We start from the raw sequence: 26,072 nt of genomic DNA, 5'->3' as shown, positions 1-26,072 counted from the left end.
TTGTTTATTCACCTTCTGCTTGCACAGCACTGCGGCCGCCAAGTCTTCCTGTGTTTGCTCATGACTTGTGCTGGATGTAATTCGTTAGGCTTAATTGAGCTGCCAGAGGAGAAGGGCAGTACAAGAGTGGATGGATGGAACCCTTGGCATCAGCTGCTTGAGTGCCAAACCCAGCAGAACTGGTCCTGCTCCAGCAGAGCCCCGGGACAAGGCAGGTCTGTCCAAAGCAGGCAAGTGCTGAGCTTCTCTTGCAAGAGAAGAACTTCCCATGTGCTTCAAAGTTGGAGCAAAGGGGTGAAATACTTTAGAATTTTACTGCTTCTTACTCATTATTTACTAATATTATTGTTTTATTACTTATTATCTGTTACCTATTAAGAGAGAAGGTAATTCTGCACTGTGTCCTTAGTTTTTCAGAAGGCAGAGCTGAGGAACTTTTGGCAGGAGGGATAAGACCTAGGATTTCAGATGGTGTGATCCTTCCTGCCTGGCACAGGCTGTTTCTTGCATGGTCCATCATCTCCTTATTCCCTGCAAGATGGTGTCCACACAGGACCAGAAAAACCTGGGGGTTTTGTGCAGACCTTGAATTGCTGCTGGGTTGTGGTGATAGGAAAACATCCCCTCCAAGAGAGGAAATCTTTATTTGGGGCGAGCCTTGGGGCTGTGACTCCTGTGCTGTGTTATAGAAAAAGTCTGATGGAGGCAACCACTGGTGCTTGTGGGAGGTGGTCTGGGGTCTGACTCTCATCTAGGAGAGGGTGTTCAAACCATTGGTGGTCGCAGTGCTTGGAGGCAGGTCAGGGATGCAGGGAGTGCAGCATTAGAGATCTCTGGGCTGAGGCATACAGCTCAGGCTAGAAGTGGTGTGACTGTGCCCTCAGCAGCTCTCTTGGGCAGCTCAGGCCTCTCATATTGCACTTGCAGTCAGTGAACCATAGTGTGAGGGGCACAGCTCTGCCTCTGTTTCCCCTAGAGCTAACAGAGCTTAGTATCAATTAGCAGCTTAATTTGTAATTAATAACTTGCTGTCTCTTTTCTAAATGGCTTTCGGAGGGGGCTGATACAGGAGGGTCACCCAGCCTGCAACGTGCTGTCATCAGCTGCTGAGGAGCATCCTGAGATTTGTGGGGTGGGTTTGGACATGGGTGTTGTTAGAGACCAGGTAAACAGCCCTGGCAGGGTATTGGTGTTGGGGAAGATGAAACAGGAAAGCCTTATAAATATGATTGTCTGGCAAAAGATTTTGAGGATATAGAAACTATAAGCAAGATTGAAATGAAAGCAAGCTTTGAGATACCTCAGTTACTGAACAACTGGAAAACAATGGAGTGACTGGCTGAAGATAATCCTCTTTTGATGAAACAATACCCTCTGCTTGCAGACAGGTCCAAGGGTCAGAGCAGACCCTGCCAGCTTGGCAGAAGGGGTCCAAAGAGGAGTTTTTAGGGTTTAAAATGTAACACAGTATGGTAATGTAATGATTCCTATAGGCTGTGTGTAAATGCTGTAAGATTTGTATCTTGTACTAGATTAGTTAATGAGAATTAGAATATTCAACACAGAAGATTTATTGTATTGTAATGGGAACAGGGCTCTCTTACCCTTTTTACTCCTCTTACGCTCTTGCTCTCTTACCCTTTTTACTCTCTTATATTTTTTACACCCTTACGCTTTTACCCTCTTACTCTCTTACCCTCTCATCCTCTCTACCCCTCTCTTCTCTCAGTCCTGCTCTGAGCTGTGGCTGGCAGCTCCCAGCAGGGCCCTGCACCCAGGCCCTCTGCAACAAACCACAAGCTCCACAACCTGGCTTCAGGGATCTCTCGTCTCCGTCTGTCCCGACCGTCCTACCCCCCGACGCTCCTACAGATTGGGATGCAGACTGTCCTGGAGATGAGTCTGGGACCTCAGGACACTCATGCTTTACTGTTTTTGCATCCATGAGTGCTGGCTAGTAATCCCGGGGTAAATGTTGATCACTGAGCAGGGCTCAGTCCAGGCACTTCCACCCTTGCAGTGCTTCAGTGGCAGCCAGCTCAGCAGTGCTGGGGGCTGCCCGTGTGTCTGGCGGGTGCTGCGAGGGGCTGGCAGGGCCATCCATCCCTTCCCCCTGCGAGTGGGAGCTCCTCCAGCAGCACAGGCTGCCTGTGCCCCAGTCCAGCTCAGGATCTTCCTTTCTGGGGCTGACATATGCCATCTTCCTTGCAGCTCTTTGTGGGTTTCCCTTCCTGTCCATATGGATGGCTGCTTTTCTGGCTGTCCCATCCTGTGGCGGTGTGAGGGGACTCCAGCCCGCAGGGTGCCCTCTGCAAAGGTCCCTGCTGTGTAGAAATTGGAGTTGCTTGCCAAAAGTGGCAGTGAGTGAAAAGACAGCAGAGATACAATCAACCCAGGGCCTCCCAGCAGAATGAACTTGCCCTTCTTTGTGCCCTGGGGAGATCTGCTAGCTTTAACCGTGTAGTATGTTGCTCTCCAAGTAGGCTTCCTGGTACTGTCCTACAAGGAAGAGCTGGATGTAACAATGATGATCCCATTTCTTCCCAATCCCAATTCTGCTCCATCCTTCTCTGGCATGCATGCTCCATGTAAGTGGCACAGAGGACTCCTGCCTTTGTGTCTTGCTCCCATCTGTCCCTCCCACTTTTTTTGGAGCCTGTACTCATTTGAGGACAGAAGTGCTGTCTTCCTTCTTCTTTAGTAATTATTCCTGAATGATCGGTTGCTGTTTTATTCTTTGAGAAATCAAAAAAAGTGTCTGTGTACAGGGAGAAAAAAAAAATCTTCCGTGCTTCACCTGGCAGAGGAGAGATGGCACAGAAAATGCAGAGAGGATGTGTGCAGCTGTGGGAACCACTGGAAAATGATGGCAGGATGTCAGCACTGGGGGATGCTCTGTGTGTCCCAGGTGGAATGGGAGACAGGGTGTCTGAGGGATAGATGTTCTTCTGTCACTCCAGCCTAGCCTTCCCTGTATGAGCGATGTAACTGGGTTTAAATTGTTTGTGTTTTTCCATTCCAAGGCTTTCCAGTGCCCAGCTGTTTGAGCCAAGTGTTCCCTTAGCATTTGAGGCTCTCTGTGCAGGGAGAGATTTGCATCTGAGTTGTTTGGTATTCATTTGCTGTCCAGTGGGTCTCCTGTCTGGAAAGGTCTGCAGTCGGGTCAGAAGCTGAGTTAATTTGCACTGGAAGGCAGGCGTACTTTGTTTTGCATGCTGGTTTCTTCCAGAAATCCCATTTGAGGTATTTGTTCTCTTATTGAAGCCGTGTTAGGAGCCATGGCAGCCTCCCTGCAAGGCTGGAAAAGAGACAGCTAGCCTGAAAGGTGCAAATTAAACCTGTGGTCAGATAAAAACTGCTATTGCACTGTTAATGTGGGCCTTTTTTCAAAGTTTTTGGGGCTTTTTGCTTCCAGCTGAGGAAGAAATACTTAGCAAGAGTCCTGTGGGAAGTAAAGCAGGCTCCAGAGTTCAGTTTGCAGCTACATTGGATTAAATACTTCGAAAATTTGGGGGAAAAGTGCCAGAGGGTCTTTAACTCTCATTTGGATCAGCTCATGAAATGATGAGACAGGGCAGGCATTTTGGCACAGCTTGCCTGTGAGGAAGGAGACTTGGGAAGAGCAGCTGTGTGGGGCTGTGGTGCTGCTGAGAATGGGGAACGTGGCCACTGCTCAAACACAGGAGATGTTTGGTTTGAACTTGATTATCCAAAACCTTTGCTCTTCCCTGCCTGGGTGCCAGACTTGGCACCTGTGTGGATGATCTCCTCTGTGTCCTCAGGAATATGTCCTTCAGGGATTGCTCCAGAGCCCACCTCCAGCTCCCAGCAGTGTGTGTTTGCCTCCCAGGAGGTTGTCATCACTGACAGCCCAAGGGCCATGGGTGCAGCAGTAAGGGTCCCAAAGGGCTGGGGTACAGATACCCCAAAATCATGTGTGTGGGGAAGGCAAATCCAGCTGCAAGTCTGGAGGGGATCAAAACCACGAGAGGCCATAAACGCTCTTTGCTGTTAAGAGGCTCTTGGTGACTTGTTACAACTCTGGGCCTTGGACATGCTGTTTGCGCAGTCCCCAGCTCGTCCCAGCCTGGGGGTGCTCCTGAGGCCTCAAATGCACCTTTTTCATGCCCTGCAGCAAGATTGTCAGGGCTTTGACAGGTAAAAAGTGATCCCTACTGAGTGGTATCAGCACTTGATCTTTCCTTCACCTCCCCTTGCACCCTGACCAGCCCAGGAGGGATCTGGGAGAGATGCCTATCAGTGATGCCAAGGCTGTGCCATCTGTGGAGGGTCTGGTGCCAGTGGAGAGCCAGCTGTGGACTGCAAAGGGTTAAAGAGACATTGACAGTAAACAGAAAGAGAGGACAAAGCAAGTCTGCTGTAATTATGTAGCATTTATTATTAATACGCTGGAATTGCTGGAAGCAGGTTCTGTAATGTGAATACTGATACAGAGGTTCAGAAGACAATTTAGCTCATCTGTCTGTTTATTAGTTCCCTCAGCTCCGGCAGGCAGTGAACTAAAGCCTTGTTTGCCACTGCCTTGTTGCTGTCCCTCCCTCTGCCCGTGAACTCTTCGCTGTTGCCATAAAGAAACCTGGTTCTGTTCATCCTCTGGCCGGGCACTGCAGCAATGTGTGGCATGATCCTGGATAGCCAAGCAAGGCTTTAATCCTTGACCTGAGCCTGTCTGTTTGCCAGGCAGGGCCCAAAGCGTGGCACTGGGCTGGGCAGAGCCATTTGAGCAGAGCCTTTCTGCGGGCAGCACAGCCACAGCTGAGGCTGGAGAGGGATGTCCCAGCTCCCGGGGCACAGGGCTGCACATCCTTGGGGCAGCAGCAAGTCCATGTGGCATGGGCTGCTGCAGGTTGGGCCCCACAGCTCATCATGGGGCTGTATGAAGGGGGAGGACCGAAGAAGTTTAGGAAGCTGCCGGGGAAGTAATTGGGAAGCTGTCTAGGAAATAATTAAAGGCTGGTGGGGTGGAGAGAGCATGAAGAAGTTAAACCATCTGTCAGGGGTTTCAACAAGTTTCCTTTTCCCTCTGTGGCTTGATAGGATTTGTCATTTTCACTTCTTTCCAAGTTTCTGAGCTTCAGCCTGGGTTTTTCCTGCATATCCTGAGATATAGGACATCCATTCCCTTATGTATTATACAGTAGTTTAAAGAGGATTAAGACAATAGCTAATCTAAATGATGAATGATGTAGATTGCTCAGCCTCTGAGCCACCGTGGTTTTTCTTGCACACAGATTAGTCAGCTCAGTAGCTAAATATTGGGGCAAACAGTATAAATCCATACACATAAGCCTCCCTGGCTTGAATAGGATAGAAGGATTTAGAAATGGGCTCCGACACTGCTCTGTGTCTTGTCACAGCCTCTGTGGCCGCCTCGCTGCCACGACGGATGGGGAAGGCGGCTGCTGCACAGCCCAGGTGGCCGAGGAAATACAGCATCCAGTGCTGCTGGGTCGATGCTGCCATCAGATACAGATGGTGGCAGGAGAGGGAAGGGATCGATGCTGCTCACCTCCCTGCTGCTGGAGCCAGCTGTGTGCTGCTTGAGCCCAGGGAGGCTGATCCTGTCTCAGAGAGAGCAGAGGGATACTGGTGGGGTTTTACTTGCCTGAAAAGGCTGGTGTGGCTGGTAGCTGCCCTCTATCCCAGCATCAGTGCCAGGTGGTGCTGGCAACCCCCAGGGAGTGTGACCTGTAGGAGAGAGTTTGTACTAGCACTGGACTGACAGCAGGTTTTTCTTAAGCTCTGAAGCAGAAGGATTTAAATCTTTTATTTATATGTCTGGTCGAGTCTGTCAGAGTTGTGTCAAATATTTTTGACAAGCAAAAATGCCATTTGCTTCAGCTTAATGAAAAATGATTTTTATTTTCTCCCCCTTCCAGGAACTAAAGGAATTGTAGTTTCAATTGCAGACCCAAAAGCTCCTCAGGAAAAAAAACCAACACATCACAAAACAAAACCTAAAACCTGATTGTTGTGAGAGTTGGCTGTTAGAAGAGGCTCTGGGCTGATGTTTTGGGTCTGTGTAAAATGAGGGTCTGGAGAGCATTCAATCATATGGTATCTCCTTTTATGAAGCTTTCTGGGCATATTATTCTAATGACGTTTAATGGCACTGATTTCTTCATCTTAACCAAGTGGGTCTTTTCCCGGTCCCACATCATTTTAATTTGTTCTCCTTCTGAGAAGCATGAGAGCTGGGACTGGCTTGACTTGGCACAGAGGAGGAGCTGTGTTGGTGGTTGTCTCATCCCTCCTGGTGGGGATGCATCTGGCTGTCTAAGGCTGAGGGTTGCGTGGAGGCAGAGCTTGCATCAGGACCAGCACTTGTCAGAAGACCTGTTCTTGAATATTCTCTGCTCCTCTGAGAATTTGTTTTCTGTTGTTTAATAGGGAGCAGCGTGGACATTATGATTTGGCCAATACAGTGTGCCTAGCCCAAGGTCCTGTAGCTAGTAAGCCCTGCCTCCTCCTTCTTCCTAGGCTGAAAAGCCTTGGTGTGCTTGGAATGCCATGATGCAGAAGATGCTTTGTTCCCCTTCCCTTTTGCCTCTACTCCTTCTCTGTGAGGACCAGAACTGTGTGTGGTGACCAAGTGACAGTCACACAGTGGATTTGTGCGGTGGCCACAGGGCCTGGTTTGGGGCAGAGGAGTGCTGGACCCTGTGGCATAGGTCATCTAAAGCTCAAGACATGGGTACAAGTCCTGCTGAGGAATGCAGGATGGATCTGTGTCTGGATTTTACCTGGTCTCCTCACTGAGTGGGTTCAGATTCAGTCTGGGCCACAGCTGGCTGTGGAGAAGGTCTGGTTGCCACAGGTGGAACTGCACACGGATCCCTTCAGCTGGCTTGGTAGTGTGGGCACAGACACAGATACTGCAGACTTGGGGAAAAGATCATATGTCCCCCACACCCTCTTTCGTCTTCCTTCCAGAGTTTCAGGCAAGGCTTGCTTTGCCTATGCCCCCATCTTTGGGCACAGATCTCCTTTCTCCATAACCTAGCCCGGTGCTTGGTAAGAGAAGCCCTTTCTTGGGTGCTATCTGAGAGGAGGGTAGGGCAGTGGGGCAGGCTGACAAACACTCTCTGCTCATCCTGAGCTGTTTGTCTGTGCATCCTGACTCAGGATCAAGCTGTCACAGCCCCGTTCCCTGCCTTCTGTTGCTTCCCCTGGGAGCTGTCAGGAGGCTGCTGGAGCCATGCGGTAACATGGGTCTCGGGGAGGCAAGCAAGGTCAGATGTCTGCTCAGAAATGAGATTGGCAATGATGCCACCGGTGCTGACAAATGGCCTGTCATTAATCTCTGACTCATGGCAGCGGAGAGGGCAGCAGTGGAAGAAACCCATGAGGTCACTGGCAGCCTCTCTCCCATGGGACCTGCACACAACTTCCACCCTAAACCTTTCTGCATGGGGGGGGCTCGTCCCTGGGATGGGAGGGGGTTCTTTTCCTACACACTTGCTCTGAGTTTTTGCATTTGTGCGCAAGTGCAGGGTACGACTCCAGACGAGCTGCAGTCAAGGCCCTAAGCACCTGGGAACTGGCACAATCATACAGTCCCTGTGGAACTGGATCTTGGCTTGTGGCATAGCTCAGGCTCAGCACTGGTGCGAGCAGGATGAAGGTTGAAACAAAGCTTGTGTTATCAGTGTGTTGCAATACCGTTGTGAGACACGAGGTGCTGTGCTGCTGGGAGAGGCTGCAGGGAGCTGAGGGGGACCAGACTGGGATGGTCAAACCCTGGCTGGGCTCCCTCATGCTGGGGGATGGGTCTGCAGGGTGCTCAGCTGTCTTGCAGAGCAGCCTTCCCTCCTCTCCTGCTCTTTGAGTCTCTTCTCGTGCTTTTTATAGAAAGAGGGGTCGTTCCTCAGTTGCAAAATACTCCTTGGAGGTGATAGCAAACAGACAGGACATTCTGTGGTAGTGGATGGAGATCTGATGGAGTGAAGTGCAGCATCTGATGGAGATGCTGCACTCCCCACTCAGCCATGCTGGTGAGCTGCACAGGACTGAGCTGCTTTTTAGGGCAGCTGTTGGTGCTACAAGTACAACCTTTACCCATGAGCAGGGAAGAAGTGACTTTCTCCTCTGGATTATTTGGGGGTTGCTTCATTCTCTTTTAGGACGTAAGGAGACATGGTTATTCCACCTCAACTCACTCCAGATTCTTGAACCTCTCAGCTTGCACTGGGGAGTGGATGGGCAGCAGAAGGCAGAGGCTGAAGTGTGGGATGGGGAGGGGAGGGCAGGGGAGAGGGGTGCGCTGATAGAGATGTGGAGGTGCTGATTTTGGAGAGTGAGGGCTGCCACCACCCCAGGCTGCTGCAGCAGTGGCACAGCCTGAGCTGTGCCTCCAGGACCTTCCCCCTCTGCCTCTGCTGAGCTACGATTTAATTTTTCACTTTTCTTCCATCCCCTCTTAACTGGAAGAAGTCCTAAATAAAGTTGCTGTCAGTTTTATTTATGGGCACAGAGGAAGACATGGACAAAAAGCCTGTGTGCTCCTGACAGCTACAAAGCATCCGGCTGTTTTTCCTCGCTCGCCTTGGTGAGGCAATCGATCTGGGCACAGGCAAGCACCCTCCCTGCATGCATGGGGCTCCCACGTGCCCCTGCCCAGGGCACCCACAAGGATGGATGGGAGGGGGCTCTGCATCCTGGGTTTTGGCTCTCAGCTGTTGCAAAGCCAGGCTTGTCTGGGAATACCTGTCCTAAAATCCTGGACCCCTGAAAATACAGATGCATGAACACGCCTGCCTTAAGAATCCATCACAGGCTTCTTGTCTCCATCTTGATTGGTTCCAGTGAGGTCAACTTTTTTTAATAACTCCTGGACTTCAGCAGGGAAAACTATTTCCTTCAGGAAATAATATAATTAAGGCTGCCTGACACTTCTGATTATAAACCCCTGTCTTCAGTTGCTTGAAACTACGCCAGCCTTTAACCATTTGGACTGAAACTTCACATGTCTCTGCCTCCGGCTGAATTTTTTTGGAAAATTTTAGCAAAGAGAGTTTTAAGCTGCTCTCAGAACAGGGTGGGGGGGGGGAAAGGCATTAGTTTATCCACAGTTAAAAATAAAATTAAAAAAAAAAAAGAAGCAGAAAAATTCTTGCAGTTGTGCTGAAGAAATTCCAGTATCTTTGCGCTGTGAGACTGAGCCTGACAGTTTTGGGGAAGGTTTTGAGCCAGGCATCAGGGTTCTGCTTGTTGCTGACGGCACAGAAATCCGCCTTTCCCGCGCCAAGTGGCGAGGCTGTGAATCGCGGGCTGTGTGGGTGTGTCACCCACGGCGTGTGCGGGGAGATCCCCGCAGCAGGAGCTGCTCTGCAAAACCTGCGCCCCCAGCTCCTGCAGGGATGCCTCGCTGCTGGGAAATGTTGGGCCCCTTCTGCTGGTGCAAGTAAAATTCGTGGATCCCTGACCAGCTTGTGGTGGAGAGAAAGATTTTTGGCAAATGATGTGTGTTTGGATTTTCATTTTTTTTTTCCATTAAACAAGTGGTTCAGTTATCCATTAGCCCTTGCTGTGCCATGTGGATGCATCATGTGGGACATGCAGCATGCCATGAGTGCTGAGCACTCATGCAAGGACCTGTTTAAAAAGTTGGTGCTTTTGTAGGCAGGTTTCTCTTAAGTCAGCTTGTTGCTACAGAAATGGCCAAAGCAGGAGAATTTCTGTGGGGCAGCCCAGACAGGTGTCACACTGATGATGTGCCATGACCATGGCATTGCTGATGTCCTGGTTATGCAGGGTGAGCTCAGCACTGATGCAAGCCGTCCTGCAGAAACCTGACCCAGGACTTGTCCCGGCTCTGTGGATGATCATATTTGCTCCTTATGTGAGCCCACCTGAGCTGTGACCAAGGCTGTCCCATTATTATGGGGAAGCACAGCTCACAGATCTTCCCTCTGGCTCAGCAGTAACTCGTGACCCAAGTCAGGTCCTTCAGTTGATGGCCTGTTTTGGACATGCTGAGTTCCTCCAAAATCCAGTTTGACCTCAATTTGAAGCCCCTACAAAAGCAAGTCATGCCTTGATTTCCATGTGGAAAGCTGGGCTGCTGGACCTGTGGCAGAACTGGCTCATCTGGCTCAGTGCAGGGCACAGAGGTGGCAGAGAATGTCAGTCCTTTCCACAGGTTCCAGAGATGTCTCTCAGAAAAGGCACTGGGATTTTGCACTTTGCACCCACAATAATGCACTCTCTCCCTGAGGGTACTCATGCTCAGCTCAGTCTCTCTTCTCAGGTCCCTGCCAAGCTGGAATTAGAGCCTAGGAGGGTCTCTGGCAGGTAATGATAAATGAGCCTCATCTCTTGCTGTAGCCTGGTCTCCTTTCCTGTTCTGCTTCATCTGTGGGTAGGGAAAAAAACCAACACCCCCAAACAAAAATGCTTCCAAATAACCAAAGAGTTACATTTGCATTGCAAAGTGAGAGGAGGCTTGGTGGGGAGCATCCCCCTCCCATCCTTGCCACTCACTCCTCAGCTCTGGGGTGCCTGGCAGAGCAGGTTTTGAATGATGGGGCATTGTGGGTGCTGAGCTTGGGGCAGCTGGAGTTAAATTTCTTGGTGGCTGACACCTGACAAGTGTGATAAATTGTGGCACACCGTGGCTGCCGGCATGACAAACAGTCAGCTCCCCTCCTTGTAAACTCTGGGAAAATTTTGTAATTATTTCCAAGCACTTTGCAAATGAGGGTTTCGCCATCAGGAGCCCAGTGTAGTTTCAGGGGGTGGTCATTTATTTATTTAGGTTTTGTAGGCAGGCAGGAGGTGGAGGGGGGGTTGTAGTTTGGGTTTCTGCAGCATCCTCCCATTGGCTTGTCCAGGCTTTGCATGAAGTCCTGGGAGGAACTCTGGCAAAGCTCATCAGCTGAGGGTTGGGTGCTAATTAAAGCGTGTGGTGTTCCAGGCTTGGAGTCACTGTCACCCTTGGGAAAGAATCTCTGCAGGAGTGAGTCCCAGACTTTTCTCTTGCCAGTGGGTTTTGGCTCCTATTTTTCATTTTTAATAATGCAGAGCCACAAGACTTGATTTTTTTTTTTTCTTCAAAGCATTTAAAAAGAAGTAGGGGGAGCAACACAACCTCAGCCACAAGAGCTGTATAATGAGTACAGATCTCAACTGATAATTTGTTTGTGTAACACAAAAAGCGTATTTCCTGCTGTAAGGGAGGGCACCACTGGTTACACCAGTGCCTCTGACTCCATCTCACCAGACAGCGTGTCAGACCTAGCACAGAAAGTCCTCCTCCCGTTTCCAGTCCTTGGTGTCTGTGCTGCAAAGCCATACAGGCATGTTTTCCTCTCCACACTCCTGGGTTCAGTGGGACTAGCCTCTCCCTGCACTGTTTAACACATATGTGGGGTTTTTCAGGATTAGGGCTCAGGCAGCAGAGGACCTCATGGGTGAATGGCTCGGTACTGGGCTGGCAGTGTGGTGCTGCTGTGCTGTGCTGCTCTGTCTGGGGAGCATTGCTGTCTGTCTTTAAAGAAGATCAGAGATGCCCCACGCTGCAGGGGTCTTTTTTCCCCTCTCCCATTTCATGTCTCTGAATCGAAATAATTAAGCAAATACGTGCTTTGGGGCTGGACTGTGACGCTCTTGTGGGAGGGCTCTCATTCTAACCATTTTTGTGTTTGCACCGGTTACCCCCAGCTGTCAGGGCTGGGAAACAGATGCCCCCCTCCTTGGTTCTTTGCTGAACCTGAAGCAATGGCAGAGTTTCACCTGGTAACCTGACAGGATGTCTCTTCTGTTTTGTTGAAGAAAATCCCAGATCTGAGCAGCGAGGGTTGGACGAGCAGCCAGAAGAATCGCCCAGGCGTTTATGAGAAGTTGGGGACACCACAAGGACTCTAGACTGGTGGAGAGGTAAGAGGCGGGTTAAAAACCTTGCTCACCCAGCTTGTCCTGAGTTAGTGTGCTTTGTAGGAGTGCAGGACACGTGTCTTCTGGTGAGGATGGTGGTTTTTATTAAAGTGTGGCAAAAGGCTGCTCCTGGCTCTGGTGTGTGAGCAGCCTTTTAGCTGCTGTGCAAAGAGGGTAGATGCTGAGAGTGATTATTTAGGACATGGAAGGGCAAGTAAGGATGAACAGCCTGGAAAATCCCATGTTATGGTCTGCCAATGGACAACTTGTCCAAAAAGAGCTCTTCCACTTGAAAGCCCTTGGGCAGCTCAGAGGTGCACAGTCCAACCACAGTGGCAGAGGTCCCGTGCTGTGGCTGAACCACTCTGGAGCAGGTAAGTGTCACCCAGCCCAGCTATGTGGTGGAAGGTGAGGTGCCACCTCTTGCAGGCAAGCACAGCTTGAAGCTGTCATGTCTGCTGGGTGTTTTTGTTTTTTTCTTTCCTGCCCTGGCAGGCTGCAGCATCAGGGATGAGGTGGATGGGCTTTGCTTGGAAAGGAAAGCATCCCCTTAGGAGACCATCACCACCAGCAGCCATGGGCTAGAGGCTGCCCCACCTCTGAGGCCTGTTACATGTGTACTCAGTATGGGGCTGTGGTAACACACTGCTGTTTGAGGAGGGCTTTGGGATCATGTTCTTTGAGCCATGGTGGAGCAGGGAAGGAGCCTGGAGATGGAGCTGCCCCACATGGGGATGCAGACCCTGCAGAGCTGTGCTGGGAGTACCTGGTGCTTGCTGGTGCTGTGCCTGAGAAAGGAAAATGATGAATTAAAATTTAACAAGTCTCTAAATGCCAGACAAGGACGTCTTAAGTGGGAATTGTCACCGTTTGACTAGCACAGCCTCTCACTTGGCTAAAACTGCATGGCTTTAATTATGTTGATCCTAGAAAGTAGTAGCTTACACCAAAGAGGAGAAACTGTTGACCAGAATAGCATGAATAATGAATTTTCCCTGTGCCCCTTCCCTGCCCTCTACCCCTGCATCATGCTTCCCAGAGTTGTTTTGAAGCCCCTTTAACCCTGGATAAGTGAGTCCTTTATCCTTTGAGCCACAAGCAAGGACAGAAATGCTCTCTGTGTGCACGCTTGATTGTTTGCCCTGGAGTTAAAAGGTCAAGACTAAGGATCCCAGGGGCGGGCAACACCTGATGTAGCCACAGTGGGGAGTGGGGTGGGGTCTGGGCATGCAGAGGTGCTCTGCAGCAGCAAAACCCTGCCCTTGGCATTGCTCCTTGGTGGCATCCATGGAGCAGCATGGAACAAGGACTCCTTCCCTCTCCATCCTCGAGGTGGATCAGCCCACCCACGGGACTCCTTGCAGCTCTGCAAATAGAGCAGCTCGAGCAGGGTACGTCGCTAATAATACCAATTACTGTTACATGCTGGCTACAAGGTACACTGGCAGTAATGGGATCCTGGGGGGATGAAATGAAAGCGATATAATATGGTGAGATAAATTAGCGTTGTAAAATTAGCCATGGGTCTAGTCAGGGATCTGACAAATGTGTCGCAGCTTTGGTACAAGCTCCGAGCACTGCTGAATTGGATTTAGTGGCCCAGAGCAGAGCAGATGGGAGCAAGGGAAAAAAGAGTTTGAGGGGTCTCCATGCACACGTGCTACCAGTTAATGCTGCTTGTTTCTTCCTCGCATTCGAGCAGTGATACGTCCCCTGACGCCTGCTTGTGCATGGCAGCAGATGAGTAAGAGCCCAGCCCAGATGATGTGCTGCTGGAGGAGCTTGGGCCTGGCAGAGAGCTGGGAAGGGGGTTGGAGAAGCACCAGCAGGCTGGTGCTCCTGCCAGCTTTGCTGCGTCAGCAGCCGATCCCTGCCCTGCATCCCTGGCTGCCTCTCCCAGGTTTGCTCCCGAGGGGTTTGGTGGGATGTGTGGCAGGCATTTGCACAAGTTTTAGTTGTGTAGGAAGGGTAGGAAGCTGGTTTCTGCTTCCTCTGTTGCAGGCTGACCTGTTTTCCCATGCCTGGATGGGCTCTGGGGCAGAAGGATGTCTGGAGCTGGGCATCCCACAACCCAGGCACTTCCTCCTGATGACCAAGGGTGTGCAGCCAACTCTTTCCCATCCAGAGGCACACTTTATTCCTCACCCTCTGAGGCAGAGGGTGGAAGCCAGGAAATGGGGTTTTGTGCTTCATGGAGACTTGGAAATGGGTGTAGTCAGTTCCAGTGGGATCCACTTCCTGGTGGCTCACTGGGACAGGCTCCACCACAGGGATGTGAGCACTCCTGCCCATGAGAGGATGAGAGCCTCTCATGGATTTGTAAATTGCATGTTTAATGGATGACATATTACATTGGATCTGGGGAGAGACAGGCATGGTTTAGGTCCGGTTTGATAAGGCCTGTTCTGTGACTCACTATAATAACAAAGGGGGAGAAAAATTCTGAATATGCTTTATAGTGCCCTGCAGTGGAGCTGAAGGGGGCAGAGGGGTGGCAGAGCCATCTCTGTAAGGCCTCTCCAACTCATGCCAGGATGGTTCAAGAGGAATGGTGGGCACGTGGCAGACGTGTCTGTGGGAGGGAACCAAATTGTCACATCCCTGGGGATGTGTTAGCCAATAGGTTAGCCAATCCAGATAGTTTGTGGAGGTCAGGCCACTGCAGTTCTGCAGCAGCATCAGCTTGAGAAACGAATGCCAAGGGATTGTCTCAGCACTGCCCAGAGGATCCCCAGGGAGCTGAGCCAATTTGTGTGCTGAGCCTGTGGGGACAGAGGAGGAGACAAGCTGCCCTTTGTGGGAGGTCAGCCTGGGCACTGCCACTGGTCCCTGTGTCCTCCTGCTGCCCTCCTGCTGCAAGCAGGGCACATGGTGACAGTGGTGACACACTTCAAAGCCCCAGGGCTGAGCTGTCCTGCTAAAACCAATGGGGGGATGAGCTGCAGCAGCAGAAGGAGCCCCTTCCCTCAACTTCCCTGCTGGAGAAGTAGTGGTGTAAGACTGCAGCAGGACATAGAGCCAGCAGCTGGAATGCCAGTAGCAGCATAAATAGAAATACAACTTCTCAGCTTCTTGTGCAGCTATGATATATCTTGTTTATATTGACTTTCTTAAACCTCTAAAATACATTGTAGATTGATCTACAAATCTGCAAAAAGCACCTTTTTTATTTTTTTTTTTAAGCCTAAAGCAATTTTCTGCCTGCTCCTTGTGGTTGGCTCTGAACAGACACATGTTCTCTTGTCCTATTTGAGGCTGGCATGCTGCCACAGTGGTAGGAAGTTTAGCAATACTTGAGCTGGATCGATTCAAGCCATTATCTGTGCTGCCTGGGACTTGGTGGTGAAGGGGAAGAAAATATTCTCCCCAGACACATCAAAGCCCTGTGATAAGGACACACAGTTAAGCTCTATTTATAGATGGACAGATGTCTTGCCAAAGCTTTGCTGCTGTCACTTGATTATGCAGTTTTTGAGTGCTTGGATCTGAAGGTGGCTGAGGTGTGTCCCCCCTAGGCACAGCCCCAAGCAGTACAGCTTCTAGGTGGTCTTTTGCCTTCTTTCAAGAAGGGACCTGATGTTTAGATAGTAAGGATGAAGTGGCTTAGAGGTCTTTTCTTGGAGTTGGTGACCAAGATCCATAGTCCCTCATCTTGTTCTTGCATCTGCATAGACCCACAGAGACTTTGGAGCTCCCGAGCAGAGCTGCCAAGGATGTCACATCTGAACTGAGTGGCTGTTGAGCTGAGGGCTCATGGCTTAAACATCTCCTGGGGCACCTGGCTCTCAGCTGTGCCACCCTCCCAGCAAAGAGATTTTTTCCTACTGTTCACCCTAAGCCTCCCAAGCACCAAGGTGTGTAGCCGCTGACATGCTGTAACTCATGAGTTCTCCTTCTTTATGAAAAGCTTTCAGAGATATTTGAATCAGGATCAGTCATGCAAGCTGCATTTGGAGTGGTTCCCCAGGCCAGGTTGTCTCAGGTCTTGCAGTGTATGTGCACATACATGTTACATGAGCGGTTGATTTTTGAGGTGATGGCAAAAAGGGTGATGTGAAATGGGTTAGCCAATCCAGACTCTGCTCCAGGTGTGAAGGAGTGCTGGTGCTCATTTCACAGAGCTATCCTTAATTTCCTTCCATATGTTGCTCTATCTCAGTAGTTGTGAATTTGGCAATGGGAGAAGGGCAAAGGCTTCATTCTGCTTAGCCTTGAGTGTTGTTGTTTAAGGAGCTTTGCTGGTTTTCTCTTGGTTCTGACCCTAGATAAAGGAGGGAAAATCCTCTCCTAGCATCCAGTGGGAACCTTCTGTTTCAGATATGCCCATTGTCACTTACCTCCTTGTTATGGGTTGCTGTGAAGAGCCTGTCTCTGTGTCCTCAACAGCTTTCCTGGATATTTCAGTGGACCTGGCTGAATTTCCTTTGGTTAATTAACACTGGGACATCTCTTGGGACTCCCAAAACTATGGGCAATGTCTTATATGTGGTTCAAGTGCTGTGTGACATGCTGGCTATGCCTGTGCTCCCACAGCCCAGCCTGCTGCTGATCCCTTTGCTGCCTGGGCAGGCAGCTGGCAGGACCATGCTGGCACAGAGTAGGTGTTCTTATACCACACCAAACCACAGCAATGAGCTGGAGAATTTCACAGAAAGTGCTCTTTTTTAGGCCTCAGTGAATTGTGGCTCCAGGAGGGAAGCTGTTGTATATGGGGGACAAGACCTGACTTCATTCATTTATTTAACACTTATTAACACTTATTTAATCTTGATCAGGTGCAGGATAGGTGCATGATGGATCCTGGCTGTGGGCCATTCCCAAGGCTGGGACAAAGGAGATTTCTCTTCCCCAGGGTGTCCATAATGTGTTCTCCTGCACGGCTCCTGCAGAGCCCTCCGAGCACTGTTTGGTTTTATTCTGTCTCCAGGGTGCTGCTCAGCCCTGCTCGTATATTCCTCTGATGAGTGGGCAAGACAGGAAGCAAATACCTTTGTTACAAAACCACATATGGGCTTTCAGTGGGTGATGATACTTCCCCAAGCTATCTGTCTAGTGAATGCACTTTCCCTCCTGCTTGTTTATATTCACAGGAGCGTTGGCTTAGCTGCTCAGGTGAGCTGTAGATGTCAAGAGAGATGTCAGTTTCAGGAGAAAGCTTTAATGCAAGCCTTCCTTGCTTCCTGTTCTGTGATGGATGGTGGAGGACACCCCAGTGTGTCAAGAACCAGGGGAGAAGGAGTGGGACATTCTGCTGGGTCTGGAGCAGGAGCCATGGTTGAGAGAGTGCTGCAGCAGTGCTGGGGGTGACATTTTAAAGCTGGCCCAGGATGCTGATCTACAGTATGACCAAGCTGATGATTCAGTAGATGAGGGGTCTGATGGAGGCAAGCTGTGTATTCCAATTCCAAGAAATAACCATCAGCAAGAAGGGCTGGACTCCTCTAAAGCCATTTCAGAGGGTGCCATGGGTGCTGTGGGTCTCATAGCTCCTGGAGGGCCTTGGTGGTGGATGCCTGCTACTCTGCCCGGTAAAGCTGGAAACCATGGGGCCACAAACATGAGATGCATTTGCCTGGGGTGGCAGCTACCCCATTGAATCCTGGCTCTGAGGCGTGGGGAACTGTTGTCAGCCTTGTGGAGGGCATATATTGTGTGTGTACAGTGGGCATCTGTGGCACCAGATGGAAGGGAAAAGTGCAAACCTAGCTCCTTGTAGTCCCCCTTAGTGCCCAGGGAGAGTGGCTGGAGGTGGGGATCTATGGGAGGAGCTGTTCAGCTGTGATGGAGATGGGCAGGATCCCACATCTAGGTGGGAAAAGGAGCGAGGAGCTCCTCTGCACACCCCTGCATCCCTTCCATGGCCGTGGCACTCCCAGTGTTGTGAGCACCAATGTTGTGAGGTTGTTCAAAGAGGAATTAGACAGCAGCACTGATTGCACTCTTTAGCGATGTTTAATTTATTATTTCCCCCTCTAAGATTACTCTTTTTAAGTTCTGGATAGCTCCAGCAAACCTGGACTGGGGCCCATGTCTCCAGGGCAATTTACAGCACACATCAGTCCCTCAGCACTCATTACAGCCCCCAATGAGGACACCTCAGTGCTGCCCTTCACTAAGATCACATATTACTGGCTCTTTTTTTCTTTCTCTTGCCCCAAATCATTGCACTTTATATCTAAAAGGAGGGGCATGCAGGTGGGGAGCAGCACAATTTATGGATCAGAGATTTATATGCTGCTGCGACGCTGTATTTTTTCCCCACAGTGACACTTTATTGCCACAAATTACCAAACAGGCAAGGTTATGCGAGTGACAGCAGGCAGAGCTGTAAAGGACAGGAACAAATGGCAGCAGGAAAAGTACCCAGAGGAGAGGGGGAGGTCTGGCAGAAATAAAAGAAGGCGGGACAAGCATCAGAAATCAGTTTGCCTTACAGTGGGATGTATGGGGGAAACCTGGGAATCAGTATGCCATCTCTGGTACATGGGCATGACATGGGGATGGGAGAGCAGCTGGTGGTCTGTGTTGGGATTCAGTAAATCCTTTGTTTTTAACTTTCTTTTTCTCCCCCCTCTCCTTAAATTTCCAGGTCCTTCGCTTCTGCAGACTGTTTCATTTTTTTCTTTATTCTTTTTTCTCAGCTTTTTTTTTTTCCTGTAGAAATGGCAGGTTTGTAGTTGTTGGTTTTTTCCCCTGTCTTCTGGGTGGTGTCTGCAGGGAGATGTGGGGATTCCTAGGAGGTGATGGCATTCAGAAGGTTATTAAGAGGTGTTTTGCTGTGGAAATGATCGCTATATTTTCTTACTTTATGGTTGTGGAGGGTGCAAGTATCCCAATCTTGCCCTTTTTGGGGGGCAGTGTGGTCACTTACCTCCATCTGTATTAATACATTCAATATCCTTGATGGTGTGTGGAGGACAAGTACCAGGCCTTGAGCAGAGGAGTGTCCAAGACATTCTTTGGCTTTGGTTGAGCGACTCTGTCTGCATCCACTCACCCAAGTTAGATCAGCTTGACTTCAAACAAATGTGAAAACTGACAGGCTGGAGTTTGGCAGAGGTATTAAGGGTGCCTTTGAGCAGGGGATGCTACTCAAAGCTGCCGGGGAACTGTCACTCTATTATTCTTGCAACAAAACACTACTGGCAGAGCTGAGAACCTCAAAGGCTCTGGAGCCACAGCCAAAATTGCATTTAACTTGCAGAAATGTGCTACAGCCGTGGGGCTCACCATGCCAGCCCCAGGGACAGTCAGCACTGACATGTTCCTCCTTGCTGGCAACACAGAGGGGATTCGGGGACACCTCTGCACCACCTGGACCATTGCACAGGGCAATTTGACTTGTCTGTTCCCATGCTTGTAAAAGATAATTTCCACTGAATCCCAATGCCATAAGCCAGGTATTTAATCTTGCTTGAAGGGAGCCTGTCTGAAGCATGCAGGGCATCACAAACAATGGTAAGCAATCAATAGGCTAAATCCTGAGGTCTCTTACCCAGACTTTGCTGGAGTAAAGGTTGACAAAGTGCTGAGTAGTTACTCCAGACTTCAGCCTTGAGCTGAGGGCAGAAGTGATTGACTGATTTATTGATGATGCATTTTACTATGAATCTAGCCTGTCTGTTAGTCACAAATGCTCATTTAAGCATAAATCGTGGTCTGCCATGAGCAGATAGCTTCTCCTGCAGCAGAGCTGGGCAGAAAGATTTTAGATGAATGGCTTATTTGGTGAAAAATAGTTTTGGATCAACGCAAATAGCTTGTGTTTCTGTGTTGTGCTTGCCAAATAGCCTCACAGAAGAAAGTGAAAGCCCACTTGCGAAAAAGATGAAGAGCTGGATTCTGACATGATGTTTAGATCTCCTTTCCAACTGGTTTTAGGTTTTCTTCCCAAATGAAAAAGCCAGACAAGTTTCAGAAGATTCCTCTAAAACACTTTTTCCTTGCCCTCTGAAGCCCTTTTTCCTTATCCTCTGTTCCTGGCTTCTGCAGCAAAACCAGCGACACACAGCACTTCTAAAACCTGATGCTGACTCTCTGTGAACCCACACCTCATTTATTTTTAGTTGGCCCAACAGCATGAGGGCTCAGGCTCTGGCAGGCATTCATTCACTGCTGCTGAGCTGTGGTCTGGGATGTGTAAGGCTGCTGGAATTGCTGCCCTGATGGGGGACAGGGCTTATCCTGTCTTGATGGAGCCTTGGAAGGTTTGGAAGTGGGGTACAGCAGCCAAGAACACTTCAGCCCTAGTGCAAGGCTAGGCAAAGCATTAGCTGTTCCTGCTGCACAAGACTGTGCAAGCCCTTTGGAGGTGTCTGTGGTGTCACCTCCACCCCAAACTCTCAGCAGCTGGGGTGTGGCTTGCTTGCTCCCCTGCTCTTGAATCGCCACCTTTACTTAGATTCCTTAGGATGAGCAGCCTCTTACTATTCAGGAATAAAACCATGCTACTCAATCACCTCCATAGCTGGTTTTCTTTGTCATAATGTTGCTTTTTCTTTGTTTTGAGCCTGGCTGCTGCTGGCTACATCTGCTGTGGCTCCCGGAGCCTGTGCTTACCGTGGCAGCACATGGGTGCATCCGCAGTGGATGCTGTAGGAAACCTCTCAGACAGATTTGTGCATGTGTGTATGCCTCTCTCAGTATTTCCTGTTAATTAATGGACACTGGAGTCTGTCGCCTGTAACAGCACTCACTGGCGGGTGATAAATTGTTTGTATGACAAGATGGCAGTGAAAGCCGGGCGAGCTGCGGCTGTCGGCGCTGGGTTTGGGAGCCAGGGGTGAACGTCAGTCAATAACTGGATAGGAAGAGGGATGGTGAAAAGCCCAGCAGCTGATTGCAAGATCCCCGAGGAATCCTGCCTGCCCCCGCTGGAGGAATCCTTGCTGTGGGCTCCAGCAAAAGGGCAGCAGTGCTGCACCAGACCCCACGCTTAAATGGCCCACCCCAGCCATCTTGATACTTTTTGGTGTGAAGGCAGGAGGAGGAAGGGTCTTATGCCATCCTACTCCACAGGGATGGATGCTGGCTAGAACTTGTAAGGATACATTTGGAGCAACCTCTCCTGACCCACACTGGGTTTTGCTGCCTCTCATACCACAGAAAAGGCAGCGTGCCAGGGCCTGGGTTCTGTTCTTCTGCAGAGCTACAGCTTCCAGCAAACCCTGCTTGGTAGATGGAGTGCCCTGCAATGCTGCCAGCACCAGAAATCCCTGACATGCTTTGTCTGCTGATGCCAGCATGCTAACGCTGGCACAAGGCTTGGCTAGGCATCTCTGTGTGGGACCAGTGCTTTTGGTGACCTTGATGGGCAGCCTTCATGGCAACAACTGTGTCTACACCACCAGTAACTGGGTTTAAACAGCAGTAGGGGGTGGTTGAGGTGCTGTGTTGCAGAGCTTTCAAGGCTCCATGGATGTGCTGGAGTGTGGGGCTGGATGTGATGGATTTGGGCCGCTGCTGTTCACTGTGTTTTCAGGCTGCTCAGTTGTGGTTCTGGGCCCAAACTGAGCCCACACGGTGAGCCCTGCATAGGAGACTCATCCTAGGAAAACAACACTGGCACCAGAGTCCAGCCTCTAGGGGAACAGACGTGGACTGACATGACTTCTTACTGCATTCCTGTGGGACTGGTCCCTGTCCCTGCTCTGCATGCTGTGCACTGTAAATCCATCTCCATTCCGGTTGGCAAGCTGAAGCTGGGCTTTAATCACCTGTTGTGCTCACTGGGACTCCAGCAGTCAGAGCAGGGATCCCACTCAGGAGGATGGTGTGGGATCTGTGCTGCCCTGGGACCTGTTATGCTTCCCACAGTGCAGGGGGGACACTCTGCATTTACTGGGAAATGGAATTATCTGCTTCCCCAAGTGGGGAAAATAATAATAATAAAAAAAGTGCCTTCCACTAGGTCATGAGCCATTACCTCGAGGGGCCCTTCATCAGCTGATGAATTCTACTTAATAAAATAAATACTGAGAGAAAATGTAATTGGATTTCATTTATTACCCAGTTCCGCCTAGCAGCCCCAGATTATACAAAAGCAATTAGAGAAAGCTCTCCATTAATAGCTATCTTCAAGCCGCCCAATGGGTTCATTCCATCAAACCTTCTGGCTTGTGTAATTTCCTTTCTTGGAGCTCGCTCCTGGCCGGGGGAGGATGTGGGGTGCGCAGCGCCATTGCCAGCAGCCTGTAAACAAAAGCAGCCCTGTCTCTAACATTTGCACAGGCATCATCTTCCCAAGCATGTGGCTCAGCCAAAGGGTATCCTGGTTTAGGGCGAGAAGCCAGGGCACCTGGGCAGTTTGGCTGCAGACTAGGGCTTGGTTGTGCCTTCCCTGGGATGAGAGCATCCTTCCTCCGTTGGCATTGCCACGCAGTGAATCTGTGCTGCTTGGCAGAGGGTGGGTGTGCAGGGTCCCACGGGGGCATCAGGTATAAAGCTGTTCACCTGAGGGCCTGGCTTGGTTCTCTGATGCTATTTTTTTCCTGTAATGCCAGCAGGTTGCATCCCAGCTTCTGTCTCTGGCGCCTTGCAGGGACACACAGTGCAATAGTTCCGCTTCCTTGGTTTTTTTTGCCAGGAGCACAAGGAAAGCTTGGTAAAGCTTGCTAAGGTTGGGTGGAGGAGGACGTCTCATACTATCCCCCTGAAAGTCTTATGGCAACACAGGGAAGCATGTTTGAGGATCCTCACAGGGCACAGGCAGATGTCTGGCACCTGTTGTCACTGAGGACAATGGCAGGTTAATCTGCAGCAGAGGCTTAATCTCTTTATCTTTTTTCATAATTCCTGTTTACAGGGGTAGATGGGAAAAGACAATTACAGTGGAGAAGGGAGCTGGAGGGAGAGATGCTGAATGATCCTGGTTAGTGAGGAGTGGTCTGCAGTGGAAGCAGAAGGGGATGTGCACATCCCTTGTGTGTGTAGCATGTGTGTGCACAGCCCTGAGAGGGTGCAGCCCTCTCCCTCACTCTTTCAGTGCTTGAAGCTCTTGAGGAAAATTGTCTGGCCATGCTGCCTGCTTTTGGGCCAGTCTCACTGATGAAGGGACCACATTTTTGTTCCGCCACAGCAGATACAGGGCAGCTGGAGGGACAGAAGGGATTTTAAATGTTGGTCCCCTTGCAGTGTGGAGGAGGAGGGAGCGCTTGAGGAGCCAGAGGTTCTTATCTCCTGCCTGGGGGTGACATTGTCTTCTCATCCTGTTGTCACTCTGGGCAGAAGCCAGCACCCTTTCTCAGCTCAGACAACCAGATCTGTTCTAGCTGATGCCTTGATGGAGCCAGAGTGGTTCATCAGGGATATACCAGTGCCTGTCACACTTGGAAACCTACACTTGGCTCTGGCATCTTTGTATTTACCCTGCTGCACTCTCTCCCCCACTGTCCCTTGCTGTCCCCTTTCCTGTCTCACTTTTCGTCCCCTCCCTTTCATGCCATAACCTCCCTGGCACAAGGCTGGGGTGAGAGTAACAGCACAGCCAGGAAGGAGCTGATATTTAGTTTCAGACAAGAAACAGCATAAGGTGTAATGCAACCGGAAAGGTGAGGGCAGATGGAGAGGGCCGGCAAGGCTGTGTGGCTCTTCATCTTCATTACAAGGCTGATGTCTGTGGTCTTGCTTCTGTGCTGCTTGCCAGCAAGGGAGGGATGGCTAGCAAGCAGAGATGTGCAGGGAGAGCTCTGCTTGCAGGAGGTGAGGCTGGTCCTACTGGATGGTCGGGAGGAAATCAGAAGGGGATTTACTGGGGGAAGCAAGCATGGGAGTAGAGGGGTGCACGAAGGTGATGTGGTAGAAGACCCAAAAGGGACAAAGAGGGATGCTCTTCTTGATGGGAGATGGCAAATGCCTCATAAATGCGAACTGCCTGCTCACCCTGGGTACTCACTCTGGAAAAAGGAGAAGTGGAGTGTTTGAGAGCATAGGAGGGGAGTGATTGATGCTGATATCATCAGCAGGGGAGGCAGGAGATTAATCTTGGCTGGTGAGATGGAAGGTGGTAAGGGGGTACCTTGCTCAGAAAAGGAAGAACTAGAGCATGAGGTGGTGAAACTGTGGGTCTGAGAAGAGGGCTGAGGTGTGGGAGAAGGTGGAGACCTTTCTAGCATGGAATGAAGGATGTGCAAAGCTCAGACACTGAATTTTGTGCTGCCACTGATGCTCCCTCCTTCCCAGAGCAACTTCTTGTCTTTGGCCTGAGGGTTAACCCTGGGCTCAGTTCTGAGATGACAGAGAAAACTCCAAAAGAAGTAAATCCAGCCTCCAAAGAAGAGTGGGGACTTGAAAACTGCTTTTTTCCAAGCCCCCCAACAGCAGTGACCATATGAAACCTTCCTTTTTTAGCTCTCTGTTTATTTTTTATGGGGGTCTTTTATTTATGCCCCCTTAACATCCCTGCTGTTAAAGCAGCCTTATTAGGATGCTGCCCTTCACCAAGGAACTCTGCTATCGAAAAAGAGCATTAAAGATTCAACAAATAGCTGAGAATTGGGATTGATCCTAACCTCCCATAAATGGGAGTACCTTCCCCCATTAATCAGCCTCGGTTTTCACTTACAGGATGATGGCCTCAGTGCTACACTTCTTCAGGACTAAAAGCACGTTAAATATTTATCACAGCTGAGTATTCACTTCCCCCACTATTGCCAACTAAGATCCACTGCTTAAGCCTGCATTGGCTTGACAGGTTGTGTAGTGAGGTGGCATGCCATTAGGAAACCTCTTGTGCCAACGTGCTCTACTAATTTGCTGTGCTAAGCACAAAGAGATGGTGGCATCTCTCATCTCAAAGCATGGTCAGCATGGGACTGTATTATAAAGTCTCTCTGCTGGCGTTTTGCACTATTAAATTAAACATACTAGGGATAAGATGCTTGTATCTGCTCTTTAGCAGAGGGCTGGATCATCCACACTCCTCCAGGTCCCTTTTAACCTCAAAAATAGGATTATTTAATCCAAACTTCTCAGTAGGAGTGGTCCTCTGTCTGTGCTGAGGCTTTGCCCCATGCCAGAGTCTTCATTAGCGGTTCAGTGTGGGGCTGTTTACGTTGCTGCGCCAGGAAACATTTCCCAGTTTATGACCATGCACTCTCCTCTGCTGAAAGGATGAGGCAGCACTCTCTGCCTTTCCTTAGGGTGCTGGGAGGCTTGAAACGATGACAGGGCATTCAATGATCCAATTATTGGTCTATACATATGTAGATACATTTTTGCTAATTGTGCCAGGTGTGCCCATAGTGTTTCAGAGAGGAGCTATTTTAGGAGCATCTCTGGAAGCTGCCTTGCCATTTTGCTCTCGGATCATGTGCTGGCATTTCTTAAAAGGTGGCGCTTGACTTTGAGAGCTCCTGATGAACCTCAGAGGTTGGAGAAAGCATGGGCTTCTCCCTAGATGAGATGCTGCTGAGAGCAAACCCTGAGCCACGATGGGAGCAGTTTACCTGCTCAGGAAAAGCTCCCTGCGATGTCGGGTGGAGTTTAACCTCTGCACCGGGGCTCAGCGCACAGACTTCACTTGGCCAATAACGAGAGCTGAGATTGAGCTGTTGTTGCTGGGTTAGTGCTATTTTTTTTTTTTTTTTTTTTTTTTTTTTTTTTTTGTCATTTTCAGCTTGTTGGTTTGGCATCATCATGATGCATGTCCCCGTCTTGGCACCCACGTCCCGCCGCCCCCAGCTCCAGTTCGAGCTGCTGATGTGCGCAGCCTGGCTGTAGCCGTTTACATGTACGGGCGCACAATGTGTTTCATTATCCTTGTCTCAAACTTGTTTTGCTGCTGTCACGCACCAGAAAAGTTAAACACGTCTGATCAAAGGCATGTAAACACAGCTTCAAAACAAATGCCCTCGAGTCCTGCCAAAAGCACAGAGCTGTCTCCGAGCAAATCACGTCTCGTATTCCCCTGCCTGCGCCTCCCGCTTCTCCGAGAGGGTGTGCGGTGCCGCCTGATCTCCGGGAGCCTTCTGGGCTGCTGTTTGCAGTGTGGAAGGGTTGCCCACTGAGAGGATTTGCACCAGCGAGGCAGCTGGGAGGAGAGCAGAGCCTCAGCCTCAGAGCAGGAGGGAAAACTTGCTGCATCCTTGCATGTGAGAAGCAGCAAACCCCAATGGTCTGCAGCTCTGGTGGGTCGAGGCAGAGCAAAGCATGATATGAATTGGCTGGAAATAAAGGTG

The 26,072-nt window shown here is 50.0% G+C and overlaps 1 protein-coding gene across 7 annotated transcripts in view; it reads left to right on the top strand.

Annotated features, from left to right (window-relative positions):
- The window catches only part of CNTFR (ciliary neurotrophic factor receptor), a 201,769-nt gene that overhangs the window by 41,658 nt on the left and 134,039 nt on the right, over window positions 1-26,072 (top strand). For 3 of the 7 annotated variants that reach the window (XM_071425695.1, XM_071425690.1, XM_071425694.1), the window contains one exon: window positions 11,794-11,905. The exons of 1 other annotated variant lie outside the window; for it this stretch is intronic. The gene's annotated coding sequence lies outside the window, so the exon portion shown is untranslated. The remainder of the gene's footprint in view (window positions 1-11,793; window positions 11,906-26,072) is intronic. 3 more of the 7 variants (XM_071425692.1, XM_071425689.1, XM_071425691.1) reach the window with 1 other exon arrangement.

This window comes from Agelaius tricolor, unplaced genomic scaffold, assembly GCF_023055355.1.
Source record: "Agelaius tricolor isolate 1412-34295 unplaced genomic scaffold, bAgeTri1.0.p SCAF_4, whole genome shotgun sequence".
Lineage (NCBI taxonomy): Eukaryota > Metazoa > Chordata > Aves > Passeriformes > Icteridae > Agelaius > Agelaius tricolor.
Note: the sequence above shows the minus strand (reverse complement) of the source record. Positions and strands in the feature narration are given on the sequence as shown.